At 42.7% G+C, this 25,359-nt stretch overlaps 1 protein-coding gene across 1 annotated transcript in view; it reads right to left on the bottom strand.

The window, feature by feature from the left end:
• RFC4 (replication factor C subunit 4) overlaps window positions 1-5,194 on the bottom strand; it is a 26,021-nt gene extending 20,827 nt beyond the window's left edge. Inside the window, exon 1 of the mRNA XM_034999783.1 lies at window positions 5,120-5,194. The gene's annotated coding sequence lies outside the window, so the exon portion shown is untranslated. The remainder of the gene's footprint in view (window positions 1-5,119) is intronic.
• Window positions 5,195-25,359: the final 20,165 nt, after the last annotated feature.

The raw sequence follows: 25,359 nt of genomic DNA on the forward strand, positions 1-25,359 counted from the left end.
TGGCTTTGTATTAGTTTTCTACTGCTGCATAACAATATTACTACAAATTTAGCAGCTTAAAACAACACATATTTATTATTTCACAGTTTTTGTGGGTCAGCACTTGGGGCATAACTTAGATGGGTCCTTTTCCTTGGGTTTTCACAAAGCTGTAATCAAGGCATTGATACTATCTGAGCATTGTAATCAAGGCTGCGATATTATCTGGGTATCAACTGGGCAGAGATTCACTTCCAGCCTCATGTGATAATTATCAGAAGCCACTTCCTTGCAGGCTGTCACACTGAGGGGTTTAGCTTCTTGTTGGCTGTTAGCCAGAGACCCCCTTCAGCTCCTTGTCACATGTCCCTTTCCACGTGGTAGCTTGTAACATGGCCACTTGCTTCTTCACAGCAAACAGGCACAGGGAGTGTCCTTGCAAGATGGGTGTTATAATCTTATATAGTGTATCAAGTACACCTTCTCATGTGCACCCCATCATCTTTGCCATACTCCACTGATAGAAGCAAGTCACAGGACATGCCTACACTGAAGGGAAGGGGATTACCCAAGACAGTGAACACCTGGAGGTAGGGATCATGGGGCCATCCTGGAGTCAGCCCTCCACAGATGACATGGAGGGCTCCTATAACTAACTGACAGGAGGAAAAAGGCTGTTTGGTTCAGGGACAGGTCAGTTGGTATGTAGGTGCGAGACAAAAATGAACAGTTACTGTAGTGTAGTCTCAATTAGGGGACCCTCAGGGATTGCAGTGAAGAGTATCCTCCTAAGGATAGAATCAGGCAGTACATCAAGTCATCTCCTTTGTGAAAAAAGAGTAATGGCCCAAGGCAAGGATGCACAGAGGCTTGTGGGCAATGGTGAATAGCTTGGCCAGCTGGTCAGGGACATGAAAAGAAAACATTGGAAGATTGGGGATGAAGGTATGTGGGAAAGAGGCATGTGACTAGTGGACCAAGATAGTGGGCATGGAGTGTGAACATCTTTGTAACCTATGTTAATGCCCAGCAGAAAGCATCTCCCATAGAACAGGCATTAATCAACTAATCAAACAGCATGACTCTTCCAGTTATCCTCAGCAAGTCTCGGCCCTTGGCCACCCTCGTGTTGGCACAATAAGGTCATGAACGGAGTAGCTATGGAGGCTATGTGCGAGTCCAGCAGCGTGGGCCGTTCCAGCTCCCGCACTGCCGGAGGTTCAACCTGCCACAGACAGAAACCAGTGGTGGGCACTCCTCTGCCTTCCAGGCTCCATCTCTCAAGGACAGCCCCCAATCTTTCTCCACAAAGAAAGAAAACATTACTTGTTGCCACCAGAAACAAATTTTTACTCTTTGCATTGTCCTAAAAATCCTTACTTCTTAATGTTTCTCAAAGGGTGACTCAGAGCTATAGCTTCAGAATCACTTGAGGGCCTTGTTACAGATTTCCACCTGACCTGTGGAGTCAGAATCTCTAGGTTTGGTGCCTGGGAATCTGCATTTGTAGAATATGGAGGTTTCGGTCCCTGGCCTTTGGCTACACTTTAATATTCTAACTAAATTTCTGCCAGGAAATAATCCAGTTGCTATGAGATGGGAAAAGAAAATATAAATTAGGAGTGTCCAGAGTGAAATATATAAAGAACTGATAAAACTCACACCCCCAAAACAAAAGATCCAATAAAAAGCGGGCAGAAGACATGAACAGACGTTTCTCTAAAGAAGACATACAGATGGCCAACAGACACATGAAAAGATGCTTAACATCACTCATTAGGGAAATGCAAATCAAAACTACAAAATATCACCTTACCCCTGTCAGAATGACTAAAATCAAAAACACAAGAAACAAGTGTTGGCAAGGATGTGGAGAGAAAGGAACCCTTGTGCGTTGTTGGTGGGAATGCAAACTGGAAAATGGGATGGATGTTCCTCAAAAAATCAAAAATAGAACTACCCTACAATCCAGTAATTGTACTACTGGGTATTTATCCAATAAATTCAAAAACACTAATTCAAAGGGTACACGCATCCCTGTTTATTGCAACATTATTTATGATAGCCAAACCTGGAAGCAGCCCAAGTATCCATCATAGGTGAATGGATAAAGAAGACATGGTATATGTATATACAATGGAATATTATTCAGCTGTAAAAATGAATGAAATCTTGCCATTTGCAACAACATGGATAGAGCTAGAGAGTATAATGCCAAGGGAAGTAAGTCAGAAGAAGACAAATACCATATGATTTCACTCATATGTGGAATTTAAGAAACAAAACAAACAAGAAAAGAAAAAAAAAGAGACAAACCAAGAAACAGACTCTTAACTATAGAGTGTAAACCTATGGTTACCAGAGGGGAGGTGGGTGGGGGGATGGGTGAAATAGATGATGGGATTAAAGACTACACTTATGATGAAAACAATAAAATAAAATAATGAAAAAATAAAAATAAACTTAAAAAAAAAAAGTGAAAAATCACTTTACCATACCAGTAAGACAAACCTGTTATTCAGTTACCAATCCAGAAATACGTTTATAGGGTCTCTGTGTGCCTAGCACTATGCTCTAAGTTGTGATGGGAATTAAAAGCATAAAGTTTAGGGACACCTGGGTCAGTTAGTTAAGCATCTGACTCTTGATTTTGGCTCAGGTCATGATCTCAGGGTTGTGAGATTGAGCCCTGTATTGGGCCCCGCACTGGGCATGGAACCTGCCTAAGGTTCTCTCTCTCCCTCTCCCTTACCTGTCCTCCTCCCTCTCTCTCTTAAAAAAAAAAAAAGAGGCAAAACATAAAGTTTAGATAAGAAGGAAAAAGTCTACACACATAAAATCTCAGAACTGAAAGGCCCAGAGGCCTTGTCTAGCCCCTTCCTTTTACAGACTGGCAAACGGGGTCAATATACAACTTTTCAGCAGCAGAATCAGGTTTTCTGGGTCTGGCTCACCAAGGAGGGTCTGATGAGCTGTCACTGAGAGCAATGCCAACAGCGAGGGCTCTAGGAATTCGTAGGGGCCTCGATGCACCGTGTGAGTAGTAGCAGGGCCTTGGGCTGGTCCCTGAGAGGAGATGAGACTTCCAGGACAGAATGTAGACTCAGAAGCATCAGGCAACGGGAAAGGGAGGTTTCAGAATCAGGAATATCAGGACCTTATGTCTGTCTAGCATTTTACGAAGTTCTGACACATACCAGATTACCATTCCAGTTCATTCCTATACCACCTTTAACCCTTGGGATTGCTGAGCATAACTCTCTACACTCTGGGCAAGGCATACAAGGATCTGATGACAAGAAGGACACTGGAAGCCTCTGAGGGATGTGGAGACAGGGCCTCTGGAGACAGCCAGGTGGAAGGGGCCTTGTGCCACAGGGAGTCACAGATGTAGATTGGGTTTGGGCAGGGAAGAGTAGAGTGTAGTCTGATGGGAGGAACACAGTAACATGATAAATCAAGGAGGGAGGCAGGTGCTGTGGTTTGGGACAACTTCATTTGCAGCCTGACCGCTTATGACTTGGGAGGTCTCAGGAGACTGGGGGAAAGCTCAGGCCCAGGGAGAAGGGCTCTGGTGGCAGGCAGCTTCATAGGGGCTGCATGGTGTGCAGGATACAAGGCAAAGACCCAATTTTGGCAAACATCAGAGCATGGGGCCAGGAAGTGAAGGCTGCAGGCCCCTTGTAGCAACTGTAACAACTCGTGCTAGTTGCCTGGATAATTAAGAGTAGACCAATTAACCTTTGAAAAATCACTGAACTGCTTCTAAATGAGCATTTTCAGTGGTGATCTGGAGCCTTGTCTGAGAGGTTCATGGGTAGAATGGAAGGCAATGAGAATGAGAAGGAGGGAGGTAGCCTCAAATATCAGGCTGAGGAGTTTGGCTTTTATGCTGGTGTGGGCAGTGGGGAGCCACTTATTCTCAAAGCTGAACAAATAAGGTTCTGGAGATGTGTGTTCCCCCACCAACTTACATAGTCTGGGCTCATTTCTATTGTCTTGGTGCACCCGTGGAAGAATGGGGAATGTTGGGCTCACTGATATTGCTAACGTCCATATTTAAAGAGCTAGCTGTCACAACTAGGATGGATCCAGAATCAAGGCACACAGGGAACATAGCATGGTAGGTGGATAAGTGGGAGAGGATGCCAGGGCCAGATAAGCCAGGACTACAGAAACATTTTCTGAATATATGAGAAAAGAAAAAGATCAAAACATACATTTATATACACTTAAATAGATACAGTGTTTTATGTGTGTGGTGGCTTTATTCCTTTAATAGTAGCTTACTTAAATGTGTGTGTTAAAATAAATTAAAATTGGCTTCATTTTGAGTGATTTTTCTCTTTCAGCCCGAAATAAGCTTTTTCATGAAGCATGCAAAAATTGCATGCACAGGTAAATATTATTTTTTCTTTAAAAGAAGTATCAAATATTTTGAGACTTCATGTTGATTATTGATTTTCTTAGTTTTTTTTATTTTTATAAAAAAGATACCAATTCTCTCTTGATGTTTATTAGTAACTCTGATTCCTCTTTGTCTTAGATTGGTTCAAGAAGGAAAAACACACTTCAGAGCTATACTAGTCTGAGTGTACAAATTTAAACTCCAGTTCACAGAGTAAAACTTTGCAAAAGGTCCTGAGTCAGCCTAACAACCTAGACTAATCCTGAGACTCTCCTTTTTTTGACATCTAGGTTGCTAGTGGGGCAGATGAGGCAGGAATTAGCCCTGTGGTTTAATACCCACCAGACAACAGCATCACGTGGGTGGCCACAGCACCGTGGTTTCAGCACAAGTGCCAGAGGTCCTAGGGTTCCAGGTTCAAACTCAGCTCTGTCCCTCTGGACGAAGTTACCTACCCTCAACGTGACTTAAGTTCCTAATCTTGTTTTTTACAAAATGGAGGTGACCCCCTTATATAAGGTCTCTCTGTGAAGACTGAGATGGAGCTCAGGGACTTTCATTCATGTTAGCACAATGGTACTGCCCATTGTTCCTCCAAAGGGACGCGAGAAAGCTCGTGGCTCAGGCCCTCAGGCAAGGAATAAGAAACTTCTTTAAGGCAGCTCCAGCTCCTCAGTCAAAATAACTCTGTTTATATGCTAGAGATTGTCCTAAAGTTTTCACAAAGTTTACCTTTCTTTATCTTGAGATGAGAATGAAATCTGGAAGGAACCAAAACAAAAATAGAGTTTGACCATTTAAAATTTGTGCAGGAAGGGGCGCCTGGGTGGCTCAGTCGTTAAGCGTCTGCCTTCGGCTCAGGTCATGATCCCAGGGTCCTGGGATCGAGTCCCACATCGGGCTCCCTGCTCAGCGAGAGGCCTGCTTCTCCCTCTCCCATTCCCCCTGCTTGTGTTCCTGCTCTCGCTGTCTCTCTCTCTGTCAAATAAAAAAAAAAAAAAAAAAAAAAAAAATTTGTGCAGGAAGAGATGCCAAGGAATTAGGAGGATCCAAGGTGGTCCCAATCTGCCATCTAGTGGACAAGAAGGGAAAGGAGAAATTTAGAGCAAAATAACTGATCTTAAGATTTTGTCAATGTCTGGAGTTTACCAAAAAAGTATAAACTTTAGTTTATACCTTAGTATAAACTCTGTACTGAATTGGCTTATTAATAGATTCATTTAACTTTTGCAAAGTGAAATAACCCAGGATTCTAAACATTAAGCACTAACACTAAATTCCCTATAACGTTTATCTTTACAAATTGTGAGTTTTGAAGATTGTTGGAAGGAAGAGAGAATGCTCTTGAGTTCATATCATCATGACTTTTTCTGGTCCACCTTTCCCATTTATATTATCCATTTCTCTACAGTACTCTTTGCATTTATTTTGGCACATAGGCTAGAAGTAGCTAGAGCCTGTTAGTGTTATGTCTTCCCCAAAACACTGACTGTAATCACTGGGGAAGTAAAATGATTCCATTAATTTTTCAAAAATGTATACCAACTTAAAGTGCTGCTATAGCCAAGATGAACATTTGTTAAGGTCTACGTGCTTGAATTATTTTTTTTTTGCTGATTTATGCATGCACATATTTCCTGTTTTTATTTCTAAGGTCATTTCCTTATGTGTCTATGAGGATTTCCATTTTGTCTAGGATGAAGACACTGGCAGCCAAATTTCCCCAAAAAGTTAGTGACAGAAGCATACCTCAAGTGGCCAGTGCTGTTCGGAGACTATTTTTTTACTCTTATTACTACTAACAATAATATTAGCAGGTGCTATTTATTGAGCTTCTGTGATGTGCCAGCACGTGTATGTTCTTGATGTACATACTATTAATCCTCTCATTAACTCTCTAAAATAAATATTGTTATCTTTACTTTAGAAGAAAAACTGATGCTTGTGACCCACTGGGCAGATCCTGACTGTGCCAAATAATCACTGACTGTTTGACCCCTTTGAGGACTAAGGCCTATTCTCTAAGGATGTGCCCGATTTAAGAACTCCTCTGCTGGGAGCTGTGGGGCTTCCTGGGTGAAAAAGATTTTGTCCTTGCCACCACATAGCCTGGGGTCTTATGGAAAAGATAGCCCTAAGGGCACAGAGTGGGATGGTAGTGTATGTTAGAGCAGATGCCCTGGAAGGGACATCATGGCAGGCACCTGTGTGACCTCCCACAAAACACCTTTCTGCACTCTCTCCTTGTCTTCTTTTTCAGTTCTACCTTTCCTATATCCCTACCATTTTCCTTCTGCTTCTCTCTTTTCTTTCTCCCTTTGCCCTGTCCTAGAATGGTGCTTTTTTAACTGTGGGTTTTAATCCATTAGTACGTCAAAAAGTCAGTTCAGTGGGTGTAGACCAGCGTTAAAAAAATGAAATTACACAATCGAACTATTGAAGGGCATCACTCATACTGAGGGTAATGTCTTTTTACATTTAAATTTAGTTTAATTTTTAAAATTTTAATTCCAGTGTAGTTAACATGGGATGCTTTACTAGTCTCAGGTGTACACTACAGTAATTCAACAGTTCCAGACATTATTCAGTGCTCGTCAAGACAAGCTCACTCCTATCTCTGAGGGTAATGTTTTGTGTAAAACTTGTTTTAATATGTGTATCTATGTTTGCATAGACACTGGGTCAAGATGTAAACTTTCTATCTTATTTTAAGACATTAGGAAAACACTGCCCTAAAGTGGGGCCCCCCTCCCTTACCTGTGGAATTGCCAACAAGAAGGCCACAGGCACTGACAATCCCCAGTGTCACCCGGGTCCTGAAGCGCTGGGAAGATCATCTCTTCCCAGGCTCAGGCAGATCCTCCCTGAAGGCAGGGAAAGACCCAGATGACCTTGAAATAATGCAGTCCACCTGTGGCCAACCTGTGTGGCAGCCCTGTGCCGCGCTGAGGGTCCCCTCCCCCTCTGGCTGGGCCCACAGGAGAGGGGCAAGCCGCCACCGGTGCCTGGTCATCATTTTATGCCAGGTGCCACTTCCCTGCGGAGCGGCCGCAACTGGCTGTCAGGTCTCTCAGTTCCTGCACTGCCCCCCAGCCCTGCTGCCCCCGGGCCCGGAGGGCTCCTTGGCTGCCAGAGGCCTCAGGGCCAGGCCCCACCCCTGGCCTCCCAGCAGGTGGCTCTGGGACCCCTGCCCCCCTCCCCCGCTTTGTCTGGGCCACTGAGGCCATGGCCCCTGGACACGAAGCCTTCCGTTCACGGGTGGCGATGAGGACCTGTGAGTGTGAAAGAGGAAAGAACAGTGAGCGAATTGGTTAGCCATTGCTCCCCTGACTCTCCTTGGAATTTCAGGACGACAAACAAAACTAACAAGCCAGTGTGCACCGGCTTGCTCGCCCCTGGGGGGGAGACGACTAATCTGCGGGCAAAAGCAGGGCGGGCGCGGGAAGGATGCCGCAGGACGCTCTTCCCCAGGGAACTGACACTGGTTCCAGACCGCAGCGGCTCCCGGCTCGGCCGAGCCGCCCCAGGCCGCCTTCGATCCGGGCACAGGCTGCGGCGGGCGCTGGGGGCCGAGCCCACCCTTAACTAGAACGCGGCCAAGGGGCCTCGGACCCTCCGAATCTGCCACCCTGGCGCGGGGGGAAGGGCCAGGATCACCTTCCGGAAGCCCGAGGAAGGGTCCGCGGCCTGCCGGCGGAGCCCATCCTCCCGGGGCCGGCGGCGGCGAACCTGGGAACTGCTCCCCACGCGCCTGCGCGAGCTCCGGGCTTTGGGAGCCGACGTCCGCCACCTCCCGGGCGGCCCCACACGCGCCTGCGCCGGCGCCGGGACTGGCAGACGCCCGGGACCCTCGGAGCTGTTCACGCGCTTGCGCGAGCGCTAGGACTGCGCACTGAGGCCGCGGAGGCCACGCCCCGGAGGGCTTTCCAGAGCCCGGCAGAAGCCGGAGCCCGCCTGAGGCAGCGGCGTGTTGCGCGGGCTGTCGGCTCGAACCCGCCGTAGTGTCTTTAGCGCCGAGGCTGCTCGGTTTCAGGGAGGATTGGGTCCATGTCGACTTCTGAGAAATTTACGTTTAGATTTTTTAGTTTTAGAATTAATTTTAGAGTAACTTTCTAGTTTTATTAGTTAATTTTCATTAATGTTGAGCTAGTTTTCCAGTTATTTAACTTTGTAGTTTTTATTTTCCAAAGTTCGTTTTCAGTTACTTATCTTCAGTTATTTTTGAATTCGCATTTAGAATTATTTACTTAACAATTAGCTTTAGACTCGGTGTTTGGGTTATTTTTTATAGTTACTCTTTTCAGTTATTGTAATTTTGAGTTATTTTGACTTATTTTCAGTGTAATTTTTTTTTTTAGCTGTTGTCGTTTTTAGCTATATATTTTTACATTCATTTAGTTTCTGAATTAATTTTTAGTTATTTTTTGAATTTTCAGACCAATTTTTTGTTTTTTATTTTCTGAAAAATTTGCCATAGGTTTTCACCTAGTTTTGAGTTATCTTCCAAACTATCTATTGTCAATTGTTTTCTTCCCTTTAATTAACTTTTTCCTGTTCCTTATATTTACTTATTTAGTTTTAAAGTTTATTTATTTTGAAAATGGCTTAGTTTTAGAATCCCTGTCAGGGTCCAATCACTGATGGAAACACCAAACTGATTATAATGGAAAGAATTCAATATAAAGAATCGTTGCTCAGCTATTAGAGAACTAAGTTTAGGCAAAACGGAAAGATATTGGAGTATCATGGAGATTTTGTTTGTTTGTTTTATTATGTTATGTTAGTCACCATACAGTACATGGAGATGTTAACTGCAAGACGCAGCTACCAGCGCAAGGGCTGAGGGAGCAAAGGGAGGAGGTTGGAGGTAGCCCTGCAGAGCTGGGCTTAGCCCTCTGAGGAGGAAGTGTTGCTTGATAGGACAGGTGTCCCTAAGAGCTGGAAGTTGGTCTGGGAGTTGCCATCTTGGTGCTGGTATCTTTGAAGCAGGGGGGTGGGGGTGGGGGTGATGAGGCTGGTTACGGAGGTGTTGGGAAAATGGCCAACTGCAGCTACTGGAATCAGCTGTTGTTCTCAGGGTGCAGACTGGTTGCTAGGAGGATGCTGACAGGAACTCAGGCACACAGAGGTCCCCTGCTCCCCTCTTACAGCCTCTGGTCAGTCTGCTCTATTGGCCGAGCCTGACAGAGAGTAGCTGGCAAAGGAGGTGAGTGGCCCCAGGCCCCAAAGCAGAGATTAGAAGGGTGGGCTGAAAGCTGAGAAATCATGGCTAATAACCAGCACACTGACCTCTGGAATTACTTAGTTTTAGTTCTGGATTTAGTTTTGGAATTGTTAGGGTTGATTTGATTTTAACTTTTTACCCAGTATAGAATCTGGCTGAATCTTCAGGCCTCTGATTTGTTTCTGGAATGGAATGGGTCAACAAACATCAGAGGAGTGTCTCCCGTAAAACTCAAGAAAATCACTTCAGAATCAAGAAAACAAAAATAAGTGTCTCACTTTGTTCATAAAGAAGCCCTTTGACAACATGGCCAAAACCGGGCAGAAACGAAGAACAGACAGTCAGGGAGGGGTTCTTTGGCACAATTGTCCAGCAGAGTATTCTTTGAAATTTTTTAGAAAGTTATACTTTCTCCCACCCCCTTTCTTAATGACAAAATAGCTTTATTCTTAGGTACCTAAATACTTAGGTATTTCAAAATTTTTCAGAAAGTTAGTGTCTGAGGTTGCCTGGTGGAGGACAGGATCAACTCCCCCCCAACCCCTTGAAAAAAAAAATTGGTTCTGATATCCAGACTGATGATGATGCCACACATGAATCAAGAGGATATGAAAAGGTCTGTTACTCACATGATGAGGCTTTATGGGAAGAGCAGGGGCAAGTATCCAAGCTAGTCTGAGATGACTTGAGTGAAGGGAAAAGTGAGTGGCTTTGTTTTTTATTGTGGTTGGGGTGCCAGAGAAAGGTTTCCATGTACAGGCTGGGATTTGTGTGGTTTGAACTTCCCGTCCAGTACCAAGGGAAGGGAAGGAGTATACACACTTTCTTATCAGCTTGCCCAGATGTGAAGCAAAAGGGAAAGAGAAAGGTAGAGTTTGAAAGTTGTCAGTGGTCAAATGTCAAAAATGGAGCCAGACTCTCTATTACAGTTAAGCTGTGTTGTGTGGCTACATTCTTCTTGCCCATTCCCTGTCCAAATGACAAAATATCTTTCTTGGGAGATGGAGTATGTTTCAAATTGGTAGACTACAATGATTTTTATTTGCACAACAAAATAAAGATCTTCCCAAATTCATAGGGAGTCTTATTTCCTTCTACCACGTTATTTTCTAACCTACATTTTTCCATTTGGACCATAAGAACATGTCTTTATTTATGTATGTATTTGTTCATTTCAATAAACACCTATTTCCTGAGCACCCCTGTCCTCAGGAAGGTGCTGGCATCAGGAAAGACCAGGAAGGTATGAAGATGAGTCAGAAGCTCCCAGTACAGTTGGGGGAGACAGATGAGGAAACAAATCATCACAACATAGTGTGAAAATACTATGGGGGCACGGAAACTGCCACTGACTTCCTGATGTCATCAGGGATGGCATGACATCTGGGCTGGGTCTCCTGGAGCAGGCGTTTTCTCCAGGTGGAGAAGGAGAAGGACATCCTGGTAGTGCACAGGCACAGAAACGTGGAGGAGCTATGCATGGCAGGGAGGATGTGTTGACAGAGGCCACTGTGCCACAGGGTTCCTAAAGGCACTAGCGTTAGGGCTGGCCAAGCGCTGGCCCTGGTGCTTGACAGATAGGACCTCATTTGGTCCTCACAGCCAGTCTGCAAGAGAGTAGGAAGCAACCTCAAGAGTCAATGCTCTTCCTGGTCTTACTGTTCCAATCACAGCCTAGAAGTTCCTCTGACTTGTCATTTCTGGAATTCTTCAGCTCATTTCAGGCTTTATCCTTGGTCCATTCACTCCTCCCCACCTACCCTTGGAGGTGAGTCCCTCCCTCCTCTATCTTTTGATTCCTGTTTCTTAAACATCCGTGGGGAAGGAGGAGGGTTGAGACCAGCCAGCTGTGGGGTGCAGGTGAGGCCAGCTGCAGAGGAGGCAGACAAGAGCAGAGGAGAGCCCCTGGGGGGGTCTCTTAGGGAAGTTCTGCAGACCAGTATGGTGGGAACTGAGCTCTTGGTGAACCAATCAACCTGCAACTGCAAACAACACCCCTTGAAAGTTTGTGGGGATGCCTTCCCAAAGTGGGGAACCTGGTTTAGATCCAGCTCAAGCTTGTGAATCAACAGATCGGGATTTTTAAAAGCACACAGAGACCTTTGCTGCATTAACAGCACTGGACATGTCTACCCAGAAATTATAGTCCTTCATAATCTATGATGACATATTTTCACACTTTTTTTTATAGAATACATTTCGTTGAATCAGTCTTGAATATGTTTCTCAGCATACTTCTCTGCTTTGGTCTCTCTGGTCATCTTAAAATCACCATATACATTTCTCAATGAGAATATGTAAGAACCGGAGCTGGACAGAAGAATCTCTGGATTCTGACTATTAGAATTGTCAGAAAACACATCACTTGGGTCCTCTTAAACACTCTGACCGTTGACTAGCCATGTGTCCACTACAGAAACAGCCCAAAGCTTTCTCAATCTTTTGGACATAAGTCATTTTCTGAATTTAAAAAACCAGCCACACTTGGTGATGCTGACAGAGTGCAAAGTGCCCAACACGCCCTCAGGCCTCATGTGAGGAACGTCTCCACAAATCTTGCATCACAAGATTGCATGAATGCATGAGAAACCATTTCAGGACCAGTCATCATTGCTGATACTCCTGGAGTGCTGAGCCCATGTCCATTCTGAACGTCCACTCTGGCCAGTGGACACTGCATTTTCTTCTCTGGGGTTGTGCACCCAGTAGCCACTGAGGAAATAGTTCTTGAATGACTTGTGATTGAAGTACATTTTTAAGGCCTTTTAAAAGAAAAAAAAATGACTCTTCTCTGGGTAAAACTTTTGTCATCTTTCCCATTTGTTTAAATGAGAAAGAATACAGCACAATGAGATAAAAACGTCCTATATCTTTTGGGAGAATTATTCTCTATGGTTTTGTAATATTGCCTCTTGTCCCCTCGAGATAACACACTCTGACTAAAGTGGTGAGACTAAAGGCAGCCTTGATTCTGTAAAGTTGGGTCGTGTTCCGAATGCATATGAAACACTCGCTGTGCATTAAACAATATTTAGAGAAAACAGAAATCATCGAAATCAGCATTTTTTCAGATGTGTTTTTCAGAATCAGGAAGACAATAACAAGAGATCAGCAATTTTCTCCCTCAAGTTGCAATATAGGAAAAAAGAAAACATGTAGCCAGGTTCAGAGAATTCCTATAGGAAGGAAACCTGCAGACTTTTAATAGCCCCTTCATTTCTCAAACTATTTGACTGCAGAACTCTTGTCTTTGTGGAATGCCATATGCCATGTGGGTCAGTAAGTTGTTGCGACAGGGAGCCCCAACAATACAGTGAGTCAAACAATACAGTTATTTCTGTCTCATGGAATAGTGTGCAGTAGCTAGGAAGCCTGCTCTGCTCCACACAGTCACTCAGGATTCCCAGGCTTCTTCCACGTGCGTTTCACACCATCCCCTACAACATCATTTTTGGCTGTATGATCAAAACTGGGTCACAGGCCTATCATTAATAACATGTATTGTATACTTGGAAGTTGCTGAGAATAGATCTTAAGCGTCTTGCCACACACACACACACACACACACAAAGAAAAGAAAAAAGAAAAATTATGCCAGGTGATGGAAGTATTAATTAATTTGATCTTGGCAATCATTTCACAAAGTGTATGTATACCAAATTCCAGCATTGTACACTTTAAATATATGCAATTATATTTGTCAGTCCTCAATAAGCTTGGAATAAGAAACATGTAGTTCTATGAAAAACAACCAATCCCCAAGCTCTCCCCTCAGAAAACTGAGTCTCAGGCATATCCGCATTCCAGTTCATAGGTAGAGAAGAAATTGAAGGATCACACATGCAATATTTTAAGACTCAGCCTGAAAGTAGCACACATCACCTTCTCTCATATTCTGTATTGTCCATATTGTCATGTGGTAACTCCTAGCTTCAAGGAGGGGTCCAGTCCATTATTATGTATCATGGTCCCCCAACCAGCCTACAGGGAAACAGGGACCAGAGTCCAGGTCTTCTAACTCTTGGTCCACAGTTCTCATTGCCACACCAGATTTCTGTACTCAGCCCACATGTATGGAGTCCTCCAGTATGCCAGGCTCCACGTCAGAGTACAAGGATGGAAAGTTTTATAAAACACAGTCTCCTAATTATATATTTAGTCTAGTATCAGGCTTTATAAATGAATAAACTTTCAGGTATGACTTTTATAGTCATATCTTATAGTTTTGCATCATGCTGCTTTCAGTAGTCAAGAGGATACACATTCCTGATGAATAAATACATACAATAAGTAGAATAGAGATTCCTGAAATAGACCCCCAATGCATATGAAACGTGAATGTATGAAAAAGGCATTTAAAATTAGAATTGAAAAAATAAATATGCATTTAGATAGGGTATTGGGTTCACCAAGAATATATATAAAACAAGAACATATAAAACCTGTGAGACTCTAAAGCTGAGAACGATATTTTCTTCTGGTTGAAGCAGGAAAGCCCAGATGACCCTATCCAGCCTGGAGAGCCTCCACTTATGTACCAGTTGGCAGTGGACCAATCAAAGACTGACAAGTGCATTTGAAAGCCAAACATAACACTCTCCTCACTTCCAAAAATCCCACCCTACAAGAACCAGAGAACTCCACCTTAAGACATTCTTACCAAAGACTGTTTTAAGAGTTCCTCCTTTTGGTATATAAAGCTCACTGTCCTTTTAACCCCCTTCCAGTCTCTACTGGAATAAAAGGTGATAGTAGTGACTCCCTTAGAATCATAAACTTTGACTAAACAGCCTCTGATTAGAAGTTGCTGAGACTAAATCTTAAGTGTTCTTAAGTGTATATAGGTGGTCTTTGTTCATTTGACAAAATAATTACAGGTTGGTCAAATAGTGAATTAAAAGAAAAAGAAATCATGAACATTCTAGCAAAAAACAACAACAACATATATTAAAGAATAACTTTGAAATGGGAGGAATCGTTAGGCAAAACACAAAATCCAGAAACCAAAAGGAAAATGTTAAAAATTAGGTTAAACAGGAAGCAAAAAAATTTGTATAACATATTTTTTTAAAGGCAAAAGATAAAGACATTTTCAAAACATATAACAAAGGACTAATTTCCTTGATACACAAAAAACTTTTAAAAGTTAATAAAAATAACTCAGTAGGAAAGAATGGACAAAGGAAATAAACACATGAATAGAACACAACACAAATAATATGCAGTAAAAGAAATATAAATAACCAATAAATATATAAAGATACATCCTCATACATAATCAAAGAGGTACAAATTAAAACATCTATTAGAGTGTCAAATATTTATTTATTTATTTAGAATGTCAAATATTTATTTTTTTTATGTTTTAGAGAGGGAGAGAGAATGAGACAGAGAGAGAGAATGTTTTTTTTTTTTTAGTGTTTCTTCTTTTTTTTTAAGATTTTATTTATTTATTTATTTGAGAGTGAGAGAGAGAGAGCATGAGCAGGGGCAGGGGAGAGGGAGAAGCAGGCTCCCTCCTGAGCAGGGAGCCCAAGTCAGGGCTTAATCCCAGAACCCTGAGATATGACCTGAGATCATGACCTGAGCCAAAGGCAGATGCTTAACCGACTGAGCCACCCAGTTGCCCCGAGAGAGAGAATATCTCAAGAGGTCTTCATGCCTTGTGAAGAGCCGGACATGGGGCTTGATCTCACAACCCTGAGATCATCATCTGAGCCAAAATCGAGAGTTAGACGCTTAACTGACTGAGCCATCCAGGCACCCCTGGAATATCAAATATTTAAATGTTTGACAGTATCCGATATTGGTGAGGGTATAGGGAAACATGTACTCTTATATCGTGTTGGGAGTATAAATCACTATTTAATTTTTGGATCTGAAGTTAAGATGTGCATACAACTTGATCCTGCAATTCCACATCTACACATTTATCCTATTTACTCACACAAATAAGTGTGATGTATACATGTGTACATGTATATGTGTAAGGATATTCAAGTTTTTATGTATAGGTATTTTGAGGGGATGAATGCACAGGAGTGTGACTGCTGCTTAATTTCTTAAGAAACTGCTAAACTACTTTCCAGAGTGGCTGTACCATTTTCCATTTCTACCAGCAGATTATGAGTGATCTATTTTCCTCATGTCCTTTTCCAAATTTAGTATTCTCACTATTTTTTGATCTTAAAAAAATTTTGTGCTTTTTATTTTTCCCACCTTTAAAAAAAATGATCCAAAGTTCATAGTTTATATCAGAGTTCGCTCTTTGTGTTGTACATTCTGTGGGTTTTGACAAATGCATAATATCTATCCACCATTATAATACTTCTTACTATTTTTAATTTTAGCCATCCTAGTTGGTATGTAGTGATACCTCATTGGTGGTTTCAATTTGCTTTTCCCTAATGCCTAATAATGTTGAACATCTTTACATGTGCTTATTTACCATCTATATATCTTATTTTTTTTTAAATTTTATTATGTTATGTTAGTCACCATACATCATTGGTTTTTGATGTGGTGATCCACGATCCATTGTTTTCGTATAACACCCAGTGCTCCATGCAGTACGTGCCCTCTTTAATACCCATGACTGGGCTAACCAATCCCCCCTCCCCCCTCCCCTCTAAAACCCTGTTTGTTTCTCAGAGTCCACAGTCTCTCATGGTTCATCTCTCCCTCCAATTCCCCCCGCCCTCATTTTTCCCTTCCTTCTCCTAATGTCCTCCATGCTATTCCTTATGTTCCACAAATAAGTGAAACCATATGATAATTGACTTTCTCTGCTTGACTTATTTCACTTAGCATAATCTCCTCCAGTCCCATCCATGTTGATGTAAAAGTTGGGTATTCATCCTTTCTGATGGCTGAGTAATATTCCATTGTATATACGGACCACATCTTCTTTATCCATTCGTCTGTTGAAGGGCATCTCGGCTCTTTCCACAGTTTGGCTATTGCGGACATTGCCGCTATGAACATTGGGGTGCATATGGCCCTTCTTTTCACTACATCTGTGTCTTTGGGGTAAATACCCAGTAGTGCAATTGCTGGGTCACAGGGTAGCTCTATTTTTAAATTTTTGAGGAACCTCCACACTGTTTTCCAAAGTGGCTGTACTAACTTGCATTCCCACCAACAGTGTAAGAGGGTTCCCCTTTCTCCACAACCTCTCCAACATTTGTTGTTTCTTTCCCTGTCCATTTTTGCCCTTCTAACTGGTGGAAGGTGGTATCTCAATGTGGTTTTGATTTGGATTTCCCTGATGGCTAATGATGATGAACACTTTTTCATGTGTGTGTTAGCCATTTGTATGTCTTCTTCAGAGAAGTGTCTTTTCATATCTTCTGCCCACTTTTTGACTTGATTATTTGTTTTTTGGGTGTCGAGTTTGAGAAGTTCTTTATAGATCTTGGATACCAGCCCTTTATCTGTAGTGTCATTTGCAAATATCTTCTCCCATTCTGTGGGTTGCCTCTTTGTTTTGTTGGCTGTTTCCTTTGCTGTGCAGAAGCTTTTTATCTTGATGAAGTCCCAAAAGTTCATTTTTGCTTTTGTTTCACTAGGCTTTGGAGATGTATCTTGAAAGAAGTTGCTGTGGCCGATGTCAAAGAGGTTACTGCCTATGTTCTCCTCTAGGATTTTGATGGATTCCTGTCTCACATTGAGGTCTTTCATCCACTTTGAGTTTATCTTTGTGAATGGTGTTAGAGAATGGTCGAGTTTCATTCTTCTGCATGTGGCTGTCCAATTTTCCCAGCACCATTTATTGAAGCGACTGTCTTTTTTCCATTGCATGTTTTTTCCTGCTTTGTCAAAGATTATTTGACCATAGAGTTGAGGGTCCATATCTGGGTTCTCTATTCTGTTCCATTGGTCTATATGTCTGTTTTTGTGCCAGTACCATGCTGTCTCGGTGATCACAGCTTTGTAATATAGCTTGAAATCGGGCAACGTGATGCCCCCAGCTTTGTTTTTCTTTTTCAACATTTCCTTGGCGATTCAGGGTCTTTTCTGATTCCATACAAATTTTAGGATTGTTTGTTCCGGCACTTTGAAAAATGTCATTGGAATTTTGATCGGGACGGCATTGAAGGTATAGCTTGCTCTGGGTAGCATAGACATCTTAACAATGTTTATTCTTCCGATCCATGAGCATGGAATATTTTTCCATCTTTTTGTGTCTTCTTCAATTTCTTTCATGAGTGTTCTGTAGTTCCTAGAGTATAGATCCTTTACCTCTTTGGTTAGGTTTATTCCGAGGTATCTTATGGTGTTTGGTGCTATTGTAAACGGAATCGTTTCTCTAATTTCTCTTTCTACAGTTGCATTGTTAGTGTATAAGAAAGCAACTGATTTCTGTGCATTGATTTTGTATCCTGCCACATTACTGAATTGCTGTATGAGTTCTAGTAATTTGGGGGTGGAGTCTTTTGGGTTTTCCACATAAAGTATCATGTCGTCTGCAGAAAGAGAGAGTTTGACTTCTTCTTTGCCAATTTGAATACCTTTTATATCTTTTTGTTGTCTGATTGCTGTTGCTAGGACTTCTAGTACTATGTTGAACAATAGTGGCGAGAGTGGGCATCCTTGACGTGTTCCTGATCTTAAGGGAAAGGCTCTCAGCTTTTCCCCATTGAGGATGATATTCGCTGTGGGTTTTTCATAGACGGATTTTATAAACTTGAGGAATGTTCCCTCTATCCCTATACTCTGAAGAGTTTTAATCAGGAAAGGATGTTGTATTTTGTCAAATACTTTTTCTGCATCAATTGAGAGGACAATATGGTTCTTCTCCCTCCTCTTATTAATGTGTTCTATCACATTGATTGATTTGCGAATGTTGAACCACCCTTGCATCTGGGGATAAATCCCACTTGGTCGTGGTGGATGATCCTTTTAATGTATTGTTGGATCCTATTAGCTAGGATTTTGTTGAGGATTTTGGAATCCATATTCATCAGGGATATTGGTCTGAAATTCTCCTTTTTGATGGGGTCTTTGCCTGGTTTGGGGATTAAGGTAATGCTGGCCTCATAGAATGAGTTTGGAGGTTTTCCTTCTGTTTCTATTTTTTGAAACATCTTCAGGAGAATAGGTATTATTTCTTCTTTGAATGTTTGGTAGAATTCCCCAGGGAATCCATCAGGCCCTGGACTCTTGTTTTTTGGGAGGTTTTTGATCACTGCTTCAATCTCGTTACTGGTTATTGGCCTATTCAGGTTGTCAATTTCTTCCTGTTTCAGTCTTGGCAGCTTATAGGTTTCCGGGAAGGCCTCCATTTCATCCAGATTGCTCAGTTTATTGGCATATAGTTGTTGATAATAATTTCTAATAATTGTTTCTGTTTCCTTGGTGTTAGTCGTGATCTCTCCCCTTTCATTCATAATTTTATTAATTTGGGTCCTTTCTCTTTTCTTTTGGATAAGTCTGGCCACTGGTTTATCGATCTTATTAATTCTTTCAAAGAACCAACTTCTAGTTTCGTTGATCTGATCTACTGTGTTTCTGGTTGATCTCTGCTTTAATTTTAATTATTTCTCTTCTGATGCGTGACTTAGGCATCGTTTGTTGCTTTTTCTCTAGTTCTTTAAGGTGTAGAGTTAGTTGGTGAATTCAGGATTTTTCTATTTTTTTGAGTGAGGCTTGGATGGCTATGTATTTCCCCCTTAGGACCACCTTTGCAGTATCCCATAGGTTTTGGACTGATGTGTTTTCATTCTTATTGATTTCCATGAATTGTTTAAGTTCTTCTTTGATTTCCTGGTTAACCCAAACATTCTTGAGCAGAGTGGTCTTTAGCTTCCAGGTGTTTGAATTTCTGCCAATTTTTTTCTTGTGATCCAGTTTTAGACCATTGTGGTCTGAGAATATGCAGGGAATAATCTCAATCTTTTGGTATCGGTTGAGACCTGATTTGTGACCCAGTATATGGTCTATTCTGGAGAAAGTTCCATGTGTGCTCGAGAAGAATGAGTATTCTGTTGTTTTAGGGTGGAATGTTCTGTAAATAACTATGAGGTCCATCTGGTCCAATGTATCATTCAAAGCTCTTGCTTCCTTGGTGATTTTCTGCTTAGATGATCTGTCCATTGCTGAGAGTGGAGTATTGAGGTCTCCTACAATTAACGTATTGTTATCAATATGACTCTTTATTTTGGTTAACAGTTGGCTTATGTAGATGGCTGCTCCCATGTTGGGGGCATAGATATTTACAATTGTTAGATCTTCTTGTTGGATAGACCCTTTAAGAATGATATAGTGTCTTTCTGTGTCTCTAATTACAGACTTTAGTTTAAAATCTAATTTGTCTGATATAAGAATTGCTACCCCAGCTTTCTTTTGAGGTCTGCTGGCATGGAAGATGGATCTCCATCCCTTCACTTTCAGTCTGGATGTATCTTTAGGTTCAAAATGAGTCTCTTGTAGGCAGCATATGGATGGGTCCTGTCTTTTTATCCAATCTGCAAGCCTGTGCCATTTTATGGGAGCGTTTAGGCCATTCATGTTGAGAGTGATTATTGAAAGATATGAATTAATTGTCATCATGTTGCCTGTGAAGACGTTGTTTTTATAGATTGTCCCTGTAAATTTCTGTTGTATATCACTCTTGGCGTCTTTCTCCTTTTATAGAACCCCCCTTAATATTTCTTGCAGGGCCGGCTTAGTGGTCACATATTCTTTCAGTTTCTGCTGGTCATGGAAGCTCTGCATCTCTCCATCCATTCTAAATGAAAGCCTTGCCGGGTAAAGTATTCTTGGCTGCATGTTCTTCTCCTTTAGTACCCTGAATATGTCTTGCCAGGCCTTTCTGGCTTGCCAGGTCTCTGTGGATAGGTCTGATGTTATTCTGATGTTCCTCCCTCTGTACGTAAGGAATCTCTTCCCCCTAAGAACTTCCTTGGTTCTAAGATTTGCAAGTTTTACTATTACATGCCGGGGTGTTGGCCTGTTTTCCTTGATCTTAGGAGGGGTCCTCTCTGCCTCTAGGACTCGAATGTTTGTTTCATTCCCCAGATTAGGGAAGTTCTCAGCTACAATTTGCTCAAATACATCTTCTAGTCCTCTCTCTCTCTCCACTCCCTCCGGGATTCCAATTATTCTGACATTGGAACGCTTCATGGTGTCACTTATTTCTCTGATTCTATTTTCATGGATTCTGAGTTGTTTTTCCCTGGCCTCCTCTTTTCCCTTTTTATCTATTATATTGTCTTCCAGGTCGCTTATTCACTCTTCTGCCTCAGTTACCCTAGCTTAGATTATCTAGATTGGATTGGATCTCATTGATAGCATTTTTAAGTTCTGCCAATTCACCTTTCATTTCTGCCCTTAGAGACTCTATGTTGCCATTAATTGATTTCTCCATTCTAGCCATTGTCTTCACAATTGCTAGCCTGAATTCCATCTCCGACATCTTGGTTATATCTGCATCCATTTGTAAATCTGCAGCATAAGTCATAATCTCTGAGTCTTTTCTATTTTGGGGGCTCCCTCTCCTAGTCATTCTGTTGATGGATGTTTGAGGGAATGTATAGAGTCCAAATTATTGACCAGAACCCAAGCAAGATGCACCTGTTTTCTTGAGACCTTAGGGTTGCTGGCCTCTTTTTTTCCCAGCCTTTCTTCTGCTGGAGGGGCCTGCCGCGCTGTTACTCAGGCAACCCTGTTTGGGTGGAGTTGCCCTGCGCCCCTGTGGCGGGGATTGGGCTCAGCGGGAATCAGTTTTTGGGGCTTTTGTTCTCTGGCGCCTTTCCCTGGTGGCTTTCCGTGTCTCTTCCGCGAGTCACAGCAGAAGAGACCGTTTCCAACCCTCTGCCTCAGAGCAGAGAGACCTCAGTCTGTTCTTCAGTGAGCTCGCCAGGCCACACCATCTGCATTTCTGTCCGTGCTGCTATAAACTGCAGCGTCCTGGGTTGTGCGCCCCTCCGCAGCGCTCCCGGTCCTGCCTCCAGGTTGGGGCACATCTCTGCCCTTTGTGCTTCTAAAACTGCCAGCCGCTCCCAGTTCGCACGCGGGACTGGCCGCTCCGGGTTTCCGCCCCGGGGGCTGCCCTAGAGTCCTTCCCCCCTTCCCCCCCGCAACCGGTCAGTGAGTCTGTGCCCGTCCCCAGTGTGCGACGCTGTTGCTCACTGGTGGTGTAGGATCCCCACGGCCAGGCAACCTCCTGCTGCCGTTTATCCTCCGATATCTGCCCGCGGAATCATGGCTCCCCACTTTGCACCTCAAAACCAACCGCCTGCAATATTCTGTTTGTAGAGATCTAGATCTTCTTACATCTCAGGCTGGTTTCGTGGGTGCTCAGAGTGGTCTGGTAGATATCCACCTCAATTCTGGGGACCAGTTGAAATAGGGTCCCCTACTCCTCCTCCATCTTTCCCCCTTCTATATATCTTATTTTATGAAATATTTTTCATGTCTGTTGCCCATTTTCTAATTGGATTTTTTGTTGTTGTTTAGTTTTGAGAGTTCTTTATACAATCTAGATACAAATCCTTTGTCAGATATATGGTTTGCAAATATTTTGTCTCAGCTTATAGCTTGCTTTTTTATCCCTGAACAGGGTCTTTCACAGAGCAAAAGTTTTAATTTTGGTAGAATCTCAATCTCCATTGTTTTCTTTAATGGATCATGCCTTTGGTGTCATCTGTAAGAACTCTTTCCCTAGCTCTACTTCCCTGTATTAGTTTCCACAAACTTGGTGACTTAAGGAAGAGAAAATTATTTTCACCTCCTATGAAGGCAGAAAATTCACAAATTATTTTTATGTATGCCATTTCCTGTCATCTCTCTCACTTTAACACTTATTCTTAAGTTTTGCCCCCTTTTTCGGCTATTAGCTTTGTTTCCTTGGGTGTAAATTCTTCTATTTGTTGAAACTGTGGTCAGATTATGTCTGTTGGTACTTAGCCCCATATCCATTTTTAAATAATCCCCTTTATTCCTGAAGCTGTGGGTCTGAAATGACAGATCCTAGACTCCCTTGCTGAAAGGGCTCCAGTGAGATTCTGCAGAGGGGAGACAGTTGTGTAAGATCAAAAGGGGTAAAGGGAGAAGCTACTGTGTTTCTGGCCACGTCCCTGGCAGTGTCAGCGGCCCTGGCTGCTCTTTGGTACAGTCGTGGAGCCTCTAGCAGGGACAGACACCGAGTGTAGGCTTACAGGCTATGACCCAGTGACAGAGGCCTTTTCCTGATCTCTGGGCAACACCATCTCCTTTCCTTTGCTTCTCCAGCATTTCCAAAATTATTGTGGGAAATTCTTCAACTCAAACAGTATTGGATAGCAGGGATGGTCCCAGGACAGAGGTTCTCAAAGATATGAATCTAGGATTGCTTATCGGAACTGGGCTCCTTGCCAATGGAAGCGCATTACTAGTAGTCCAAAGCATGAGTGGCAAAACAGATACTTAAATTAGTATTTGAGGTTGCCTTGGATGAAGTGCAATTATAGCCAACTCTTTTTCCTTTTATAGCCAAGAGGCTTTCCTTTCTTGCCATTTGTAGGGATTTGGGGATGGAGCAGAAGGCTGCAGGGTGTGCTTGCTCTGCCATCTTGCTCCAATATTCTGGATTATTTTTCAAAATCTAGTGATTATGTTACATTATTTCAATTAAGATTATGTTTTAAAAATCACAACTAAGCAAAAATATATGGCGATATTTAGCCACACTTATGGGAAACTTAGTCATGTGGCCTGCTGTTTTAATATCCCCATTCACCAGCTGACAGGGGACTGAACTGCAGCCTTCATACCCCAGAGGAAATGATCACATTTATTTGATTATTTCACTCTAGGTAGTAACAGTTCTGTCCTGGGAAAAAAGACGAGCCTCAAGGCACTCCTGGCTGAATGCTTTTCAGTTACACTCTCTAAGCCAGTATGCCAAGGAATTGCCTCTTTCCACACGGTGACCTTTGTGGCAGATGGCAGATTTCCCTGAGGTCTCAAAATGACAGGCTTTCACAATGTCACTGGCTGACAACCAGACCCAGCCCAGTCTTGGTGTGTTATGGGGGCTAAAGTCATTCCACCTTGTGCAACAGTTAAAGCTTGCTGTAACCAGCAGTGTTCCCATAAAGTCGGGAGAAAATACTTTTTTTTTTTTTTTTTGCCAACCACAAAGCTACGCTGGAGTGCAAATGTGAATCCTCAGGTCTCCCAGTCCATCAGGAGAAGTAAGAGACATGAGGTATTATAAAGCATACTAGTTTTGTAGTCAGATCTGGGTTCAAATCTTAGATCTGTACTTTGGACAAGCCACTTAACCTCACTGAACTCCAGATGCTTTATTTGTAAAATACAAGACAGCCATAGCTAAAGAACATTTTTTATTGCCCAACTTGTACCAGATCATATTCTAGGGGCCAGGGGATACAACGCAGACAGGCAAAGCACCTATTCTCATGAAGTCCCCATCGTAGTAAGGAGAGACCGATAGTAACACAAACCAAAAGTAAATAAGAAAATGCCACAATAAAAACAACACAGTGATGTAAGCTGATTGAAAGTAGCTGTAGTTTCTCTGTGTTTTCTCTTTGGTCCAACCTACCTGGTAAACTGTATTAAACCTTGTTTTCCCTGGCCCCTTATCTAAGCCAGTGGGCCCTTGGAAAGGGATTCATGACTCCAATCTCAAAGGCCTAATGTGACTTCTCCAGAAAATGTGCATATCACCCGAAGGCCAAGGTCTTATATCAGACTTTTACTTTACTTTGCTGTGGACTTTTAGGCTCTGTGTGGCCAGCAGAGGTGATATCTGGGGGCAGGCATATACTTGCCCGGCCTCTGTCTGAGAACATTTTGTTTCTGAACTTCTTATAGAAGCTATTGCTGGGATCTTGAGCCCTTGCTGGGGTCATGATTTAATGCCTCAGAATTTGTGGCTTGCAGGAACTAGCTCTGATCTTGAGTTTCAAAAACAAAACATGGGTTTGCCAAGAAAGAATACAAGGTGATGAAAGTTGCCATTTCAAGCCTCAGCCTTCTAGGAACACCTACACGGGTGGCAGCCGCCGGTCCTCCAGGTTGCTCCCAGCACAGAGCTGGGCTCCCCAACAGATAGAGTAGGCAATATGCTTAAGGGTCTGGCAAAATGAGGGCTCACATACCCACAAAAAGTTAGCTTTTAAAGCCTTATTTGGAAGTTTAGAATCAGAAAATCTTGAGAGATGGTATTCTAATATCACATTTTATGGAAGTTTTCTGTTATGTCGAATTTGAATTACATAGTGTTGGGAGCTCCATAACTTTTTGGAGTGCAGGGCCTCTAAAGGTCTTACTCTGGCTCGGCCCCACGCCACCCCAGGAGCTTCCTTTTGCCTCGGTTCTCAGAATTAACACACAAAGTCTTCCTCAAATTTGGGGTCTAGGCCAGAGCGGAGGATGTGTTCTATTTCTTGTTTTATTGCTGCCCCTCTGACTATTCCCCCTTCTGAAGTGCTCTGTCTGCACCACACTATCTTACACTTGGTCATGCACAGTGAGCAGGAGCGTGGTGGTGGTGGTGGTGCTGATCGGTGTCACTGACTTATTACGGCAAATCTATGGGAAAGGGGGGTCTCCTGGACCACTAGACAATTCATTTTATAGGAGGAAGCTTCTCCCTCAGATGCAGAGATGGCTTGTTTTCCTTTTTCTGGACTTCACCCTTGCCCCATCTTCTCTTGTTGTTGTAGGAAGCAAACGTAAGAGCCAAGAGAATGTGAGTGCTGTGACTGAGGATCCACTTGGCTTCCCAAGCCTAATG

The sequence above is a fragment of the Mirounga leonina genome, unplaced genomic scaffold, assembly GCF_011800145.1.
Source record: "Mirounga leonina isolate KUSES-001 unplaced genomic scaffold, KU_Mleo_1.0 Mir_115, whole genome shotgun sequence".
NCBI lineage: Eukaryota > Metazoa > Chordata > Mammalia > Carnivora > Phocidae > Mirounga > Mirounga leonina.